At 50.0% G+C, this 13,705-nt stretch overlaps 1 pseudogene; it reads right to left on the bottom strand.

Moving 5' to 3' along the window:
• Positions 1 to 682: 682 nt before the first annotated feature.
• LOC149337353 (uncharacterized) lies at positions 683 to 7,828 on the bottom strand (annotated as a pseudogene).
• Between the last annotated feature and the right edge of the window lie 5,877 nt (positions 7,829 to 13,705).

The following is a 13,705-nucleotide window of genomic DNA, read 5'->3' as shown; positions in this document are numbered from 1 at the left end:
TAAAGGTATCTAAATCCACGCCGCTGGCATACCTTCCTTATTTTTGAAAAACTTTTGGAACCTTGCACTCAGCTTCTAAACATGGACAACGCCTTCTGTTGTATTTCTTAATAACAAAACAATGCATTTGGTTGTTTGGTAGAAGCAGTGCAACGACTACAACGTAAAAACTCGAAGTATACGTAGCAATGCTACACGCAAATCACATTCCTCTTATGTCTGTGAAGGTCAAATACTGGAAGCGTAGTTGAAGAGCATAAAATCTGATCTGAGAATTTGAACTCACAGACGACGCCAGGACAGCTCCTGCAAGCAACTTCAGTGCTGCAAAAAATAGCGCAAACATAATAAAAACATATATGCTGCCTGTAGCGCTAGGTCCGCTGCCCAGTTCAGCGAAAAAAAAAACGATTCTGCCAAAGGCAAACTTTCTAGGTCATTTACAAACAACGACTGCCGAAGTGCTCACAGCCACTACTGTAAAGACACTGCGGCCGTATTTCATAAGCAAACATCAGCGAAAACCACAAGTCGACGAGTGAGAGGAAACGGGGATGTGGATTGGGCGTGCGAAGCTCTGCCAATGCATCACGTGGGTGGCCCTGACAAGGGCCGTTGTCTTGCTACGAAGGGATGGAGGGCTACATGTCGTGTGAAGAAGTCGGGGCCAAAGGGTACTTCATCAGGCTTTCCTCTCAGAACTGAACTTGTGGGTTTCGAGACCTTGAACCGCAGGCTCTTGCGACTTTGATTCTGCCTTCAGGACGCGTATCCTATTGAGCACCGTATTCAGCGGCACGAGGCGATGCAGTTTGATGCGGGCCGGGCCCTTCTTCACCTTTCGGCGCTTCTTCTTTGTTAGGTACAACAACTTGGAAAGCGGGGGAGCCATTCTTGCCACTGCAGTCACCAGAAAGCACTGAAGTGAAGCTTCTGTGACTCCGGCCCCTTTTATAGGCCTAATCCTTTAACCTCGCACGCAGGCTGCGGTCGCGCCCCTACTCTCGTCACCAGTCGCCATCTGTCGGTGGTGCAGGCAGATGGACTGCGGATCGCCCCGGCGTTTCGCGTAGAACGCGTGTTTAGGCACTCGCTTCTGTCATTTGAGAGTTATAGCATATCGATACTGTGTTTACGTTAAAACTTACCGGGCACAGCTCCCGTCTTCTGTGATTGCGCTCCCATTATCAGGGCGCTAGCACTTTGCGGAATCTATTTCAGTGTTGCGCAGATAGTTAGCGTTCACTTGTAAACAAACATGGCGGAGCCCTTCACGGACACTACGCACTAAACACAGCATCGCCACCGCATTCTACGGCGCCATTTAAAGCTCTAAATGGAGGCATTCGCTCTTAATTCGCATACTCTCACTCATAGGTTGGGGTTTAAGTGACAACTAGCCAGTGTATTTGAGATAATTGAGCAATTTTTGAGCAATTAAGCCTCACTATATGCCGTGTAGTTTCCCAAAATAGCAGCGACGAAACTAGTTCTTTTACCAGCTTTAACATTTTCCTCGATTTTCACAGTTTTCTTCCTTGAAAAAGAAAAAATCTTGGTAATTCTTCTCATATACATCTCACAAAGCAGAAAAAACAGTTCTTCAGCCCAGAGTATGTGCGCTTTGACTTTCTGTCACTAGATGGCGCCACTGCGCTTCCAACTAAACTGTAAATGTGTCGTGTCCGGTCGCTGTGTTGAATGCAGCGAAAGACGCACACGGTACTTTTAGACTTCGTTTATTTTAAGCCGATGAGGGTGCGACCAGCGTCGACCGAGGCCGGAGCCGAACTGGCCGCCCGAAGAAAGGAGGGAGCTGAGAAGCGTCCACGGGAGGGAGTGGCTTCCCAGAACAGGAGGAGGGTGCGGGGGCATCTGGTGACAGCGTGCGACGAGGGGCAAGCGGTCGTTAGGAGGGGATGCGAGTGGTCGTTAGGAGGAGGATTGAGTGGTCGTTAGGAGGAGGATTGAGTGGTCGTTAGGAGGAGGATGCGAACTGTCGTTAGGAGGGGAATGCGAGTGGTCGTTAGGAGGGGGCGCACACACACAAAAGCAATAAGGGGACACAACACTTCCTTCCCCCTTAGAAAGTTGCCTGGTATCGTGCAGGGGGTCGGCGCTCACGCGTGGAGGCGCGCTGGCTTTGTGCGCTCGGGGGAGAAACACTTGTAGGCTGGCTGTTGTTCGCTGTGTCTCCTAGGTCTGTCCTGGGCGAAGTCTCTTCTTCCGGGAAGAGGTGCCAGGCTATGTGGGAAGATGGTGCACGTGCTCTCTCCGCTGGCGGACAGCTCTCAGACGGCGTCGTAAATCTACGCAGCTGGTTGAGATGTCGGCGTGCTACTGTGCCATGTATGTTGACGAGCCAAGAGCGCAGGCCTATGCGTCTGACAATTGTAGCTTCCTCCCAGCGTGGCTTTTTCAGAAACTGTCGGGCGAGGACGCGCTGCCCCTCATTAAGCGTGCCGCAGCGCGGAATTGCTTTTTCTTCCCGGAACGTCTCTGCCTTTGGCTCGGGGAGGATGGCTGTGAGCTGGGTTCGCATTTCACGCTCGAACATCATTTTCGAGGGGGTCTCGCCTGTTGTGCTCTGAACCGTCGTGTGCTGCTTGAAGAGAAAGCGCGCAAGGCGGCGCTGCAGCGAGCCTGTCTGATCTCTTTCAAGGGCGCGTTTTAGCTCGGCTACGTAGCGCTCGGCTTGTCCGTTTGTCGCTGGGTGGTAGGGGGCCGATGTAACTGATGAGATCCCGTTGTCGCGATAAAACTTGAGGATCTCCGCAGACACAAACGGTGTTCCGTTGTCCGACACTACCTTGCGCGGCAGGCCGAACGTTGCAAATAGTGATCGGAGGTTGTCAATGACTGCTGCCGAAGTCGTCTGTCCCATTTGCCTTATCTCAAGCCACTTTGTGTAGGCATCTACGACCACAAGGAAAGTGCAGCCCTCAATTGGTCCTGCAAAATCAATGTGCAGTGTGTGCCATGGTGTGTCTGGCTTTTCCCATTCTGGGACAGGAGCTTTCGGCGGGGCGCTCCGGCTGCTCTGGCAAGGCTTGCATTCTCGCACCACTGTTTCGATGTCGTTGTCAATGCCAGGCCACCACATGTAGCTTCTGGCACACTTTTTCATTGCAACGATGCCCCGATGTCCGGCGTGGATGAGAGACATAGCTTGTGCGCGTAGTTCTCTCGGCATCACAACTCGGGACCCAAATATGATGCAGCCGCGATGGGTGCTCAACTCTGTAGCTCGCCTGCGGTAAGCGTCGAAGTTGTCCCCTTTGAGTTTATGCACGTTGCCTTGTTGAACAGCTGTGTAAACTAGCCGGAGAGCTGCGCACTTCTGCGTAGATGCTGCAACTGTGCCTGCTGTAAGCGGAGGTTCTGGCAGTGCTTCGAACATCAGAACGTCTCCTGGTGGAAATGGTTCGTCAACAGTTGCGTCTAGTGGCAGACGGCTTAGCGCATCGGCGTTTTGATGTTTACCGCATATCATCACGCCTAGTGGAGAAAACCAGTTTCTCCCTAGAAGGCTTGATCCTGTGCCCTTCACAACAAGCAGAGGTAGCGTATGGGTCTGGCCGTTGTAGTTAACCTGCACGTTGGCAGAGCCCAATAGTGGCAGATTCTGTCCTGACCACGTTCGCAGGTGCGTGTCGTCTTGTTGCAGGGCGGGTGCGTCAGATGGCCATGAAGTTCGGAACGTGTCCTCACTGATCAGAGTACAGGCTGCGCCGGAGTCCACCTCGAACTTAATCAGCTGGTGATGTACGCTTACTTCTGTAAAAATCTTCGGTCGCGTGCCGAGATTCATGGTGTTCAGGTCGTACAACACAGATGGTGTTGCTGATGTTGTTCCATGGAGATCAGATAGCGGCGTATTCTCTGAGGCGTTGACGCTGTGATTAGGCTGGGAAGGTGACTTTATCTTGGCAAGTCTCCGTTTCGTAATGCATGCTCTTTCGATATGCCCTCGCTTGTGGCAAAAATTACACGTGGCTGACTGGAATCGACATCCCTGGGGGTTGTGTTGGTCGTCACACCGCCAGCAGCGTTGTGCCTTTTTGACCGATTTTACAACAACAGAAGGCTTGCGCACCTGGTTGCTTGTCTGGTGTACCGGCTCGGTGTTCCGGCGAATCCCTCTCTGCTGGTGACCGGCGCTCTCCGCTCGAACGGCGATGTCGTAAGCTTTGCTGAATGTGAGGTCCTTCTCAGCGAACAGGCGCTGCTGCAGTGACTCGTCACTCAGTCCGCACACAAATCTGTCGCGTAACATCACGTCCAAGGGAAGCATGGTGGTGTTAGCAGAAGAAGCTACGTCTCCCTCCTGCCCGGTAGCTGTTGTCGACAGCGTTCCAAAATTGCAGTCGGCAGCGAGCTTCTTGAGCGCGGCTACGTAGGCGCTCACAGTTTCTCCTCCCAGTTGATCTCGTCGTTGGAAGCGAGCCCGGCTGTAGACCTCGGATGGCCTTGGGTCGTAGTGCTTTTGCAGCGCTTTTACGATGTCGTCGTAAGACACTGCCGCTGGTGTGCTTGGCTGAATAAGGGCGCAGACAGTATCGTAGGTCTGCTCCCCGCACAGCGTCAGCAGGTTGGCCCTCTTCAAGGCTGGGTCTGTGATGTTGTTAGCTTCAAAGTAGAACTGAAGGCGTCCAACCCACGATGACCACGATGAGCCGTTGAATTCTGGTATCTGATTGGGAAACCCTCGCGTAGCCATGGCTTGTCAATAGCGTTGCGTAGCGCGGGTCGAATCCACTTTCTCGTCGCCACTGTCGTGTCCGGTCGCTGTGTTGAATGCAGCGAAAGACGCACACGGTACTTTTAGACTTCGTTTATTTTAAGCCGATGAGGGTGCGACCAGCGTCGACCGAGGCCGGAGCCGAACTGGCCGCCCGAAGAAAGGAGGGAGCTGAGAAGCGTCCACGGGAGGGAGTGGCTTCCCAGAACAGGAGGAGGGTGCGGGGGCGCACCGTGGGGGGGCCTCTGGCGACAGCGTGCGACGAGGGGCAACTGTCGTGGTCGTTAGGAGGAGGCGCACACACACAAAAGCAATAAGGGGACACAACAAAATGCAAGCATCCAAAGAAGCGACGCGGCACAGCGCAAAGAGAAGTTGCCGTAGATGGGTTTTTTAAAGCATTTGCAACGCAGTGAGCAAGTTCCCAAGCCGCCAAAGCTTGTTGTAATGAGTGTATTTGAGTGAAGTTCATGTATAGCATCTCCCTGCAAGGAAATGCTTGCAAAGCATGCGCATTATTGTTTCTAATAAATGCTGGTGAATATGCCGTCATTACGACTCGTTTTCGCCTTACGGTAACTTATTAGGGGAGAGACGGTATGTTAAAAGTGCGAGGTCCGGTAATAGACAGTTATAGCATATATAGCATATCATTACAGTGTTTACGTTGACCGTTTACCGGGCTCGGCTGGCGACATCTGCGCATGCGCGCCCGTTACCGGGCCGGTAACACTTAACGGAATCTCTCTAGCGTTCGCTTGTAAACAAACATGGCGGCGCGCTGCTCGCCCGCTTCTGAATAAATGCATGTCACCGCTGGATTCTTTGATGCGATAGCTCACTCAAATGGTAGCGGTTCGCTTTTATTTCGCATACTCTCACCCATACGTCGAGGTTTAAGTGACAACTAGCCCATGTTGTTAAGATAATTCGGCGATTTTCGAGACGTTAAGCCTAGCTATCCGCGTACGTAGCCAAAGTAGCAACGACAACACTGTTCTTTTTGTGCCAGCTTTAGCATTATCCTCTTTTTTTTTCAGTTTTCTTCCTTCAAAAGCAAACAAGTCCTGTAATGCTTTTCATATTGTGGTGTTCGCGGGTTCCGGCAAGAAAGAAGCGATAAGAACACTGCGTAGTACTTTATTGGGCAACAGCTGAGATGCGTTCTCCCGGCGGCGCTCATGCAGGTGCTCGCTTTTGTAGAGCCACGCCTGACGTCACTTGGCGCGTCATCACGCGTCTCACTCGGTCCACACGAAACGCCGGCACGCGTCTCACGCGGCTCGCACAGAACGCCGGCCCGCGTCTCACTCGCCTCGCACAGAACGCCGGCACGCGTCTCACTCGCCTCGCACAAAACGCCGGCACGCGTCTCTCTCGGCTCGCACAGAACGCCAGCACGCGTCACTTCCTCCACCGCAATTTCGAGAGTCACGATGGCTGGTATCGGTCAGGCGGCTTCCTGACTCGTTGAGGGCACCGCCTCGTAGGGCTGTTTCCACTGACCACGGGTGCTGGGCTAGTTGCAGAGACAGCGGTTGATGAGGGTGGCGGACAATCTGAAAGTTCTGGATAACAGATGTCGGTCTCCTCTTCCACCGCAAATGATGACGGCGTGTTCGCAGCTGAAGCTCGTAGCAAATGGTCCTTGTGTCGCCTCTACATGCAGGATCTGTTGGGTGTCTGCACCTTGACCTCGTACGACACTGGTCCGGTGCGCTGCACGATAGTTGCTTTGAGCCATCTTGGTCCGCTCCTGAAATTGCGCACCAAAACCTGTTCAGCTTGTGCAAACTGCAGATTTCGTCCCAGTCCAAGCAGAAAGTTTCGATTCACTCGCGTCCTCGTAGGGCTGGTTCGCCGTAGTCTACGACGTACAACGGAAGGTCACCGACTTGATCCTTGTACCTTACGGCTGCTTTGAAGACGCCACAGGGCTGGATAACTTCTCCTGTGTACGCTTTCAGTCGCAGTTCCGTGGGATCGAGTCTTAAAGGCGGTCTTAGTCTTTTGAACTGTTGTCTTGATATTACAGACACCGTAGCGCCTGTGTCTAACTCCATTCGCAAAGGTACACCTTGAATTTCGACGTCAAAGCTGATGAGACGCCGGGCTTTTTCAGACAGCGTCTGGAGGTTTCCGTGTCGTCACTTTCAAGAGTGCGTATCCACTTCCATGAACCCGTTGGATACTGCTTGGGACCACGGCAGGCACGCTGAACGTGGCCTTCCTTGCCGTAGTTCGTGCACTTATTTGCTATGTGCGGACAGGCGCGGGAAGAATGCTTGTCAGAGCCGCAGCGATAACACTCGAAAGAATGCTTTGTTTTGGCTGCGTCTTCTGCGCTAATTTTGTGGAAGTCATCGACAGCTTCTCTATCGTGCGCTTCCTTAACATTTTTCTTAGCTTCTTCCAAAGCGAGTGCGCGTTCAACGGCTTTTCGGAACGTCAGCGTTTTGTCTTCTGCAAATAAATACCGCTGAATGTCGGTGCGGAATAAACCGCACACAAACCTGTCACGTAGCGATTCGTCCAAAAAGGTACCAAGTTCACAGGTCTGAGCTAGTTTTCTGAGCTCGGCTACGTACTGTGCGATGCTTTCATGTTGCAGCTGACATCTGTGAAATTTTGCTCGTTCTCCGATCACAGACACTCTCGGGGTGAAGTGATTGCGAAGGAATTCAGTTAGCTCCATGAACGTCTTTTCTGACGGCTTATGTGGTGCGGTCAGAGATTTCAAAAAGCTGTATGACTTCGGCCCAATGATGCTTAGCAAAGCATGCACCTTGAGGTCTTCTGGAACTTTGTTCATCGCGAAAAAGGAAATTAGGCGTTCTTCGTAAGATAGCCAGTCACTCACAGTTTCGTCGAAGGCTTCTACTTGACCAATCTGACTGGAGGCTGCTATCTAAGACGTCTTGTCGCCTTTCGTCGTAGGTGCGGTTGAATCCAGCGTTGCTCTTCAGATTGTTGCCTCGGAACTCCGTTCTCCAGCTTCAGCGCTTCTTTTCTGCGTCTTGCCTTGCTTATCATCCTCATCGCCAGTTGTGGTGTTCGCGGGTCCCGGCAAGAAAGAAGCGATAAGAACACTGCCTAGTACTTTATTGGGCAACAGCTGAGATGCGTTCTCCCGGCGGCGCTCATGTAGGTGCTCGCTTTTGTAGAGCCACGCCTGACGTCACTTGGCGCGTCATCACGCGTCTCACTCGGTCCACACGAAACGCCGGCCACGTCTCACCCGCCTCGCACAGAACGCCGGCACGCGTCTCTCTCGGCTCGCACAGAACGCCAGCACGCGTCACATATTCACCACTAAATTTAGAAAAAAAAAACGTTTTTGCAGTCCAGAATTCAAGCGCTTCGACATACTGTCACCAGATGGCGCCACTATGTTTACATCCAAATCATACATCCAAACATCCAAAGAAGCGACGCTTGAGCGGCAAGCAGATGTTGTAGCTGCATTTTTTTTTACAGCGTTCGCAACGTAGTAAGCGCAGCGTACGCAAGGCCAGTGCGTTCTGTGTAGTAGACTTGTCTACTGGTCAGGGTATCCTTAAAGCCGCCGAGCCGGCAGGTAGCAGAAAAGTAGTGTGCACGTCTTTACACGCAGAGAAAAAGATGATTAAAGAGCATGTAGTATCTCACTGTAAAGAAATGCTTGCAATGTATACGTATTTTTGTTTGCAATTAATGCTCGGGCGTCTGCCATCATCATCGTAGTAGACTTGTCTACTGGTCAGGGTATCCTTAAAGCCGCTGAGCCGGCAGGTAGCAGAAAAGTAGTGTGCACGTCTTTACACGGAGAGAAATAGATGATTAAAGAGCATGTAGTATCTCACTGTAAAGAAAAGCTTGCAATGCATACGTATTTTTGTTTGCAATTAATGCTCGGGTGTCTGCCATCATCATCATTCGTTTTAGCCTTACGGCAATCTGTTACGGAAGAGACAGTATGCTAAAACGCCTTCGAGCGTGCGCAGTGCTAGCCGGAAAGTCCGGCGTCCGGTAACACGGCAAGTGGTAACGTAAACACGGTAACGATACGCTATCTCTCTCTATAGCGTATCATTATCGTGTTTACGTTACCGTTTACCGGGCACGGCTAGTGACGTCTGCGCATGCGTGCCCATTACCGGGCCGCTAGAACTTTGCGGAATCTCTTTTAGCATTGCGTAGAAAGTTAGCGCTCGCTCGTAAACAAACATGGCGGCGCCCTGTACGGCCGCTTCGGACCAAATACAGCATCGCTGCCGCATTCGTCGGCGCCATTTTTCGCTCTAAATGAAAGCATTCGCTCTTAATACGCGTACTCTCACTCATAGGTCGAAGTTTAAGTGGCGACTAGCCCATGTTGTTGAGATAATTAAGCAATTTTCGAGCAGCTAAGCATAACTATCCACGTACGGAGCCAGCGTAGCAAGAACACTAGTTTTTGTGCCAGATTTAACATTTTCCTCTATTTTCATAGTTTTCTTCATTGAAAAACAAAAACAATCGGGCAATGCTTGTTGTCTACTTATGTACTATTCATCTATTATGTATCTATTCATTACGCTGCTGCCTTGTAATGGTCTCTTGGGCCTCGTCAAGCTTTTGTGTAGCTTTTAGCCCAAGAGACCATCCAGTTGTTCTCTGGAAAATAAAGATGTATTGTATTGTATTGTATATTCACCACTAAATTAAAAAAAAATTCTCCAGACCAGTTCAAGCGCTTTGACTGACTGTCACCAGATGGCGCCACTATGTTTACATCCAAATTCATCCAACAACATTTAAAGAAGCGACGCTGCGCACTGCAAACAGCAGGATCCACTTGCACAAAACTCTTTAGTCCAGTCTTAGTCTAATCTTCAGGCTCAATTTAATCACATTGACGTCTTAATCTTCCCTAGCCGATAAGTCAGTTGCGCGAAACGAAATATCTAGAGACAGAAAATGAATTTTTGAATAAGCCTCGAACAGCGGCTGCTTCAGGCAGTCTCTAGGAAATCTCCAGTCTTCTCCAACATGGCTACCGTGTGGTTGATCCGTCTCGAGTTGCTCGCCGATCACCTGTTGCGCCGCTAACGCGTATTTCGTGACAGGAGAAATCCGCTTGACACATTCAGCGAGGAGCAGCTGCAGCGCCGTTTGCCATTCGGGCGGGAACGCCGAATGGCAAACAGCAGGATCCGCTGATTTCTCGCAGCAGATTTCTCGCCGACGTAGCTCCGAGATCGAGCCGCCGACGCGTCGAAGCGGCGCTTTGAGCACCGAGCTGCAGGAGATGCTGGCACTGATGTTTTTTGCCTCCGGCTGTTTCCTGATTACTTCCGGAGACATGATCGGTGCCCAAGAATGGACAGCAAGCCGCACAGTGCGCCGAGTTGCTGTTGCCCTCGTCCCCCGCAGCAGAGATCCGATCTGGTAAGCCTATCCCTGGCCTTCAATATTTTCCCCCATGGTGCTACTGCCACTTGCTGTCTTTGGCTCTTCGTGTTCACGCATGCAGTTTGGCCAGTTGCGCGGCTGGAACAACACCTGCCGTGCGTACGGTGTCTCAAATGTGTACCTGTATTTGCGCGTCCAGGACTGCACGCGAAAGTATCGCAAGTAGTGCGTTGCTCGCTCGCCCTGAATGTTTCGGTGCTCAAGTGCGCTTTCCTTCATTTTATGGCCGCCGCGGTGGCTGGAACTTCTTTGGAGGAAAAATTCTAGAGGCCCGTGTACTGTGCGATGTCAGTGCACGTTAAAGAACCCCAGGTGGTCGAAATTTCCGGACCCCTTCACTACGGCGTCTCTCATAGCCTTAGTCGCTTTGGGACGTTAAACCCGATAAACCAAAACCTTCATTTTATTCTTTCAAGTCGTCGTCGTGCGAGGCTGCATGAGAGTCAGCATGAGATTAATGTTTTATATGAATGTGCCCCCCTTAATACGTGCGCGTGAGACTGGATGCAATGCCGCGCAAGACATTGGCGTGAAATTAAACATGACCACCCCCGTTTTCTTTCCAGCTGGCCGTCGCCTAGCCAGATGCGGGAAGCCCAAAGCGGCTTCTACGCTGTCACCTGTTTTCCGCGCGTCGTCAGTGCAGTCGACGGCACCCATGTGCAAATACAGGATCAGGAAGAGCACGAAGAAGCCTATACGAACCGCCACTTTCAACATTCGATCAACGTGCAGCTGGTGGTTGATAGCCACTGCCGCATCATCGATGTGGCCGCACGGTGGCCGGGCGGCACTCACGACGCGCGGATGCTGGCGAACAGCAGCGTGGCCGAACGCTTCGACGGTGGTATTTACGCCGGCGTGCTACTCAGAGACAGCGGATATCCATGCAGGCCATGGTTGATGACGCTGTTCCGGACTGCGGACACTCTCGGGAAAAGACGCTAAAACGCTGCGCACGGCACAACGAGGGCGATTGTGGAGAGGTGAGTCTTGATGCTCCGGTGGAAAGCAAACACAGGTGCCGTAAGGAACGCACGAAAAGAACGCACACAGCTCTATGTAAGCGACTGCGCTCTGATGGCAGTACGTGAATACTCGGTCACGTCACTGTGCAAATGTGTGGCAAAATGTGCATTATTCGTCAGTTTTTTTTATATTCTGATTGTGTTGTTCAGACGCTAGGGCGTTAAAAGAAGCTGAGCTCACGGACTCTGGTTGTTTGCACCACCCTTATTTTGGGCACGGTATGGTATTTAATTTATTTAAACCAGCAATAATGTCACTTACGGGTGTGCTCATTAATGCACTGCACTTTTCGAATTTCGGAGGAATAAGAATTCTAACAAGGGAGAATTTTTTTTAAGTCAGTACAAACGTAATTAGTTTCAGAATGTTAATGCATGGTATACAGTTTACACATAGCAGCCTGCAAGACACATATCCTGAAGTAAGCACGTGTATCAATATTTGCATGCTACTGCTATGTTTGAGGGCGACTGCGGCAATTGCGGGTGACACTTCGCTTTTGCAGGACGATCGGGCAGCTGAAGGAGCGCTTCCATTGCCTGCATGGGGAGCTCCGAATGGCACCTCCCCGGTGGCCAGCAATCATCTTCGCCTGTTGTGTGCTGCACTATATTGCGAAGCAGTGCACGTGCAGTAACGTTGAAGAATGTATACTACCAGCGGATATGCCAGCTCCTCCCAGTGCCATGGCTGGTGATGGCAACACAGTGTGAAATGCACTTGTGCAGCAACACTTTCCTTAGTGTATCAAAGCTTTTGCGTAATTTCTGAAACGAATAAAGGGGAAAGATGTTATCCCCTGTGTTACTGTTGTAACAAATATTTCCCTGGACTACACGAATATCCTTGCTGAATTGCATTGCTTTTGTCATAATTGTTGACCGACAGACAGTGAATAGGAACATGTTTTATTTTGTTTGTACACGCAACGAAAAAGTAACAATTCAAAAGGTGAACAAATGCAAAAACACAAGCGTATTAGCAAACAACATATCGGAACATTTACTGCAACTTAGCATTTCATGTATGTTAACCTTGGGTACAAAAGATGATTGCATATTCGAACCTTGCTCTTTATTCCCCGAGAGTTGCATGTCACCAGAACGGCACAAGATGAGATGAAGAATCATGACACATGAAAGTATGTGTATTCAGGGAAGGCTACACATTTCAGTATTGCGTGCTACTTCAGAAAATGGTCGTAAATAGACAACACATCACCTAGAAATATGCCACTGCGTTAATGTGAAAACCATGCAACCCTGTCGCAGTTCAGAGAACAATTAACGATATCATTATGAAAGTAAATGCAGGGGATGGGTGGCACCACTGAGGTTAACGCTCCGACATGCATGTATCTTGCCTGCAACTACGCCAATTTTCCTTTTGATTATGCGATGCTCTTGTCAAGATTGGTGACAAACACCTAAAAAGTGGATAGATGCCTTTTTTATAATGCACACAGGAAAACCTAGATTTCAAAATGTAAACAAGGAAAATAAATACAAAAAGAAACGTAATAATTATTCAGGAAGCTTGATATTCCTTAGCATGTAATAAAATTATTCTGAATTAGTATAGAGAAGATAGAATTACGCATGTAGCCATAAAAGTGCAAGTTAAAATAAGGAATTCAGCCACACCAATCACATCATAAACAAAGTATCCTCCCATTCACTTGAGCAGCGCATACTGCTTCAAAAAATTGTTGAAGAACGACAAGACACACATTACATACAGGTGTGCTTTTCCAGCAGTGTGAAAACCACCTAATCAAATCACTTGTACTGTGCGATGTCAGTGGATGTTGAAGAACCACAGTTGGTCGAAAGTACCTGAGCCCTCCACTCCAGAGTCTCTCATAGCCTGACTTGCTTTGGGTCGTTAAACCCCACAAAAGCAAATCACAGCTTAAAAAAAGAAAAGGCACAAAATGTAATGGGGCTCCAGAAATAACCGCCGGAGTACCCGGGTTCGAACCCGACCGCGGCGGCTGCGTTTCGGTGGAGGGAAAGCGCAAGAGGCGCCCGTGTGCTGTGCGATGTCAATGCACCTTAGATTCCCAGGTGGTCGAAATTATTCCGGAGACCTCCACTATGGCACCTCTTTTTTCTTTCACTCCTACTTTCCTCCCTTCCCTTACAACCGCGGTTCAGGTGTCCGCCAAGATATGTGAGACAGATGCTGCGCCATTTCCTTTCCTTACATACCAATTTACCATTTTATCAAAAAAAAAAACTAATCTACGTCCACAAACTTTGCGGATTCATTTGACACTTGTTATGCTCAATATTTGTCCCATTAAGAACATCATTAGGTTTCATTTGGTTTTATGGAGTGTAACGTTCCGAACCAACTCCGGCTATGAGGGATGCTGTAGCGGTGGGCTCTGGATAATTTTTGCCACCTGGAGTTCTTTAACATGCACCGAGATCCCGTAGTACATGGACCTTGAATTCGGGAAGATAGGATCTCTGAAAATGTAATGACGGGTAATCTTTG

The sequence above is a fragment of the Amblyomma mixtum genome, chromosome 7 (genome assembly GCF_055824585.1).
Source record: "Amblyomma mixtum isolate Tamu chromosome 7, ASM5582458v1, whole genome shotgun sequence".
NCBI lineage: Eukaryota > Metazoa > Arthropoda > Arachnida > Ixodida > Ixodidae > Amblyomma > Amblyomma mixtum.
The sequence above is the reverse complement of the archived record's forward strand: the minus strand, read 5'-3'. Positions and strand labels throughout refer to the sequence as shown.